Source organism: Triturus cristatus, chromosome 3_1 (assembly GCF_964204655.1).
Source record: "Triturus cristatus chromosome 3_1, aTriCri1.1, whole genome shotgun sequence".
Taxonomy (NCBI): domain Eukaryota; kingdom Metazoa; phylum Chordata; class Amphibia; order Caudata; family Salamandridae; genus Triturus; species Triturus cristatus.
The window spans coordinates 119,732,825-119,738,124 of record NC_140583.1 but is presented as its reverse complement, the minus strand read 5'-3'; the positions used below and the strand labels follow the sequence as shown (position 1 = coordinate 119,738,124).

Genomic DNA, 5,300 nt, shown 5'->3' with positions numbered 1-5,300 from the left:
ATCGCAGGAATTTCATCACTGGCTGTCCAGCGATGATCAGTCATTTCGCCGCTAATGCTGTTTTTTTTATCGCCTTGGAGATACGTGTTGCTAATAACACTCTATCTCCGCGATAAAAACCAGCGATAGCCAGCGGTAAACAAATTGACGCTAAGCGCGCTTTGCGATATTTATCGCAAAGCGTTGCTAATATGCCCCTTTGTTTTCCAATTCACCCATCAAGCAGATATTTCAGTACCTCCAGGCTAGGTGCACTTTTCTACACAGGGAAAACAATGTTGTTCAAAGAGAGAGGAGAAAACAAAAGTATCACTTCACTGGCAAACACTGTAAAGTGGCGCTAATGTGTTTAGGTGTAAATAAATCAATCTGGCCACCTTGCAACCACTCTGTCTTGCTTTAATTAGTTATTTATTTTTCACAATTGGAATGTTTTATGTCTCTCCACTCTGAGGCTGCACTTGTATCAGAAAAAGACAAGGTTTCCAGCAAAAATGTTTTTCTTTTTTGGATCCATTTCACAGGGGAGCTAATAATCGAAAGGAGGAAAGAGAGGGTAATACCCGTTTCTTGAAGTCTCGGTTTTCACTAGCTGAGGAATGAGACAGAAAGAGAGGGAAGACTCGGAGGCCTAGAGGCCGTCTCCGTGGCGTGTGTGCACAGTTTAATTCATGGGGACTTGGGGAGGCTGTGCGCACAGGAGCACTAATTTAATTTGCAAAGGCTGAAGAGGCTTGCTTGCAGGTGCAGTCGTCTCCCTTGCTGAGAGTGAGGGGGCCCCTGGAGCGTGGGGGCCCTCACGCACTGCGGGGGATGCGGGGGCCTGTGTTACGCCCCTGTTTACACCCTAAGAGCCTCGGGGGCTGGGGAAGAGCTTCCCCAACTCCCGACACCCCCCCTGGTTTCCCTCAAATGTCAATCGGCGCGCACGTTGCACTGACGTCATTTCAGTGAAACCGAAACTAAAATGAGCCAAGAGGCTTATTTCATTTTCCCTTTCTACACTCTCAGGGGGCTATCTCAGCCCCCTGAGCACGTAGAAAGATGGGAGAGGTATCGTTGGAATGGGGAGATCCCCAAATAGGGATCCACCGACTAGACACCAGGGTGGGGGGTAGAGGCCCCTTGGGCAAGGGCCTTTGCTCCCCCAATTAAATTTGGCACAATTTAATCTTAATGCACCCCCTGGGGGGCAGATGGGGGCAGTAACCCCCAATCTGCCCCCCGGGGGTAAAAAGCCCACTAGACACCAGGGATTTTCTTTTGCCATATTTAAATTAGGGTGGGGGCTGCCGAAAACGGGCATGCCAATGCCCCCACCCCTGCCGCAAAAAGCCCACTAGACCCCAGGGATTTTGTTTGCATATATGAATCAGGGTGGGAGCTGCCCAAAATGGGTATGTCCATGCCCCCACCCCCACAAACATTACAGTCTTTCTGCCCCCCACCCCCACAAACATTACAGTCTTTCTGCCCCCCCATGGGGCAGAAAACCCACTAAACCCCAGGGATTTTTTTGCACACTTTTTTTCATGGTGGGGACTGCATTAAACGGGCACACCAATGCCCCCACTCCAACCACCATTACAGCCTTTCTGCCCCCCCTGGGGGCAGATGGAGCAGCAGCCCCAAGCTGCCCCCTGGGGGGGCAGAAAGTCCACTAAATGCCAGGGATTCTTTTTTGCACAATTTTATTTAGGGTGGGGCTGCCCAAAACGGACACGCCAATGCCCCAATCCCCCGCCACCATTACAGCCTTTCTGCCCCCCCCCGGGCGGCAGATGGGCCAGGAAGCCCACTAAATGCCAGGGATTGTTTTTTTCCACAATTTCTTTTAGTGTGGCGACTGCCCAAAATGGGAAAGACAATACCCCCACCCCACCCCCAGAGAAATTTCAGTCTTTCTGCCCCCTGGGAGGGCAGACGGGGGCAGTAACCCCTGATCTGCCCCCTGGGGGGAAAGAAAGCCCACTAGGCACCAGCGATTACACAGGCTTTTTTATGCTTGGGGGCTGCCTAAAATGGTCATACAAATGCCCCCACCCCCACAAAAAATAGCCACAGTCTTTCTGCCCCCAAGCAATTCGGGGCAGCCCCCCTCCCCCAATTCCCCCCAAGGGCAGCAGAAATCCCACTAGGCTCCAACGTCTTTTTTTGTAGGTTTCCCTAGATGGCCGCCGAGCACGGGGCAAAAAACCCAGGTGACCCCCCTTGCAAAACCAGGTTGACGTCGGAGCCCACTAGGCTCCGACGTCTTTTTCAGCAATGTGCCTACCTGTGGATTTTGGACCCTAGCGCAGCTGGCACGTAGGGAAACCTAGCAAACCTGTACATTTTTTTAAACTAGACACCAAGGGGAATCCAGGATGGGGTGACTTGCCTGGCTCTCACCACGTTCTGCTACCCAGAATCCCTTGCAAACCTCAAACTTTGTAAAAAAAACACATTTTCCTCACAATTCTGTTGTGGGAAATTTCTGGAATCTACGTGGATCCACAAAATTTCCTTCTATATAGTATTCCGCCAGGTCTTCCGATAAAAATGGTACCCACTCGTGTGGGTGGGTCAAGTACCCGCCACGACAGGCTAGGGCCCAAACCTTGTGAGGCGACATCAACATTACCTATCACAAACCAACCTGGTTTTCAATGGGGGTCCCATGAGTTTTTGGCCCCAGGCTCAGCGGCCGTCTAGGGAAACCTACCAAGCTCACACATCTCGGAAAACTAGACACCTGGGGGATTCCAGGGAGGAAAGGCTTGCGTAGATCCCCCAATGTTTTCTTACCTAGAATCATCTGTGCACCTCAAATTTAGCTGAAAAAATCACTTTTTTTGCACATTTTTGTGTGGGAAAGTTCTGGTATCACTGGGCTGACACAAATTTCCTAACACCCTGCGTTCCCCCAGGTCTCCCAATAAAAATGGTGCCTCACTTGTGTGGGAGGCCCAAGTACCCGCGACAGGCAAGGGCCCAAAACGTATTGAGGTGACATCAAAATTGCCTATCACAAAACAACCTGGTTTTGCAAGGGGGGTGTTCTGCTTGGGTTTTCGGATCAGATAGAACCCGCTCATCAGAGCCACACTAACCCAGCCAGAACGTTACCCCCTCCCTAGAACCTATTTACAATCCTGCAACCACATATATCTATCACCTAAGGACAGGGGATTCCTACTATGCATACCAAGACCTCACAATCGGCGGCCTCGCGATCCCATACGGATCCAGACCTTTCTGCCCATACGACAGTATCACAAGTGGTGGCCTCACGGTCCCATACGAACCCAGACCTCTCTACCCAGACGGCAGTCTCAGCACAATCGGCGGCCTCGCGATCCCATACGGATCCAGACCTCTCTGCCCATACGACAGTATCACAAGTGGCGGCCTCGCGGTCCCATACGAACCCAGACCTCTCTGCCCATACGACAGTATCACAAGTGGCGGCCCCGCGGTCCCATACGAACCCAGACCTCTCTGCCCATACGACAGTATCAGCACAATCGGCGGCCTCGCGATCCCCTACGAATCCAGACCTCTCTGCCCATACGACAGTATCACAAGTGGCGGCCTCGCGGTCCCATACGAACCCAGACCTCTCTGCCCATACGACAGTATCAGCACAATCGGCGGCCTCGCGATCCCATACGAATCCAGACCTCTCTGCCCATACGACAGTATCACAAGTGGCGGCCTCGCGGTCCCATACGAACCCAGACCTCTCTGCCCATACGACAGTATCAGCACAATCGGCGGCCTCGCGATCCCCTACGAATCCAGACCTCTCTGCCCATACGACAGTATCACAAGTGGCGGCCTCGCGGTCCCATACGAACCCAGACCTCTCCGCCCATACGACAGTATCAGCACAATCGGCGGCCTCGCGATCCCCTACGAATCCAGACCTCTCTACCTAGACGGCAGTCTCATACGACAGTTCATCCTATGATCACCATAACATACAAAAAGGGAATCAGTCTCACTATTCATCAGATCACACAAGGATTGCCAGTTCGGGCATAGCCTGTTCTCAGGTTCGAGGGGCTCCTCTTTCCTTTATTCAGTTACCACTTACCTGATCAGGGTTGACATCTGTTCATGTAGCCACAGCTGACTAGAAGAATAGGCTACCCTCTTATACAAGAACACGCATCACATGTTGGTTCACTACAAACTGGATACTTTATTACTCATTACATACACAATCACATAACATTACGATATAACACATAACCTGCAAAGAAAAGTGAAAGATTAAGTTGTACACTCTAATAAGAAAGGGTCGACATCACCTTAGTAGTATGTAGCCTGCACTCAGTGGTCATCTAGGCTCCCCTCTCGTCTGTGCCTCGGCTCGCCTGGAATCACCCTTCTCCGAGTCACTGGGACCTCTTCCTTATCGGCTACTCTCTCCTCTCTGGCTATTCTGTTAGGAAAGCATCTGTCTCTCAGTTCTTCTCCGCCTTCAAGATGGCGTCTGTCTTCCCTGGAATAAGTAGTAGCTTTACTGCTAACGGCTAGATGCCGCCTACGGACTGAACATGTAACTGCCTCAGACTTTCACTAATATAGAGGTGCATTTCCTCATGGAAAATTCCGGCCCGTAACCTGCCGGCCACAAAATTCTTGTACCTCCCCGTACCAAGGACACGTTCCCAGCCGGCCGGCCTGATGTAGTGTCTTCGGCATGAAGAAAAATACAATCCTTCGATAAGGGCCGGCCTGAACCGGTTCTCTCCAAGCGAATAACACCTCATAACTAAAACATTACTCTTGGCCTAGAAGCATCCCAAGCTGCCGAAGCAGAAAGAAAGATGGAGTCTCTCCCGTTTGAGGCCTACCAGGCCTGAATTCAGCACAGCTCCATGAAATACCCTCACTACAGGACAGGTTATCCCTAATACTAACGAGTCTATCCCCTAGGCTATGTGTGCAAGCCCTGATCTATGGGGAAGAGCACAGAATCATGTCGAAGCGCCTAGTAAATAGGCTCCATTCACTACTCTAACCCTTAGGCTTGAATGGTAAGAGACTGAAGTCACATTCAATCACTTGTTAATACAAGAAGGCCGGGAAAATCGAGCAGAACAGGGGGTCACCTGGGTTTTTGGCCCCGTGCTCGGCGGCCATCTAGGGAAACCTACAAAACCCACACATTTCTGAAAACTAGACACCCGGGGGATTTCAGGGAGGTATCGCTTGCGTGGATCCCCCAACGTATCCTTACCCAGAATCCCCTACAAACCTCAATTTTACCTGGAAAAATCACTTTTTTCACACATGTATGTGTGGGAAAG

The 5,300-nt window shown here is 51.1% G+C and overlaps 1 non-coding gene across 1 annotated transcript; it reads right to left on the bottom strand.

The window, feature by feature from the left end:
- Nucleotides 1-1,526: 1,526 nt before the first annotated feature.
- Nucleotides 1,527-1,653, bottom strand: LOC146859808 (small nucleolar RNA SNORA17). Its single transcript, XR_014979336.1, has one exon. It is a non-coding gene; the product is annotated as a small nucleolar RNA SNORA17 (small nucleolar RNA).
- Nucleotides 1,654-5,300: the final 3,647 nt, after the last annotated feature.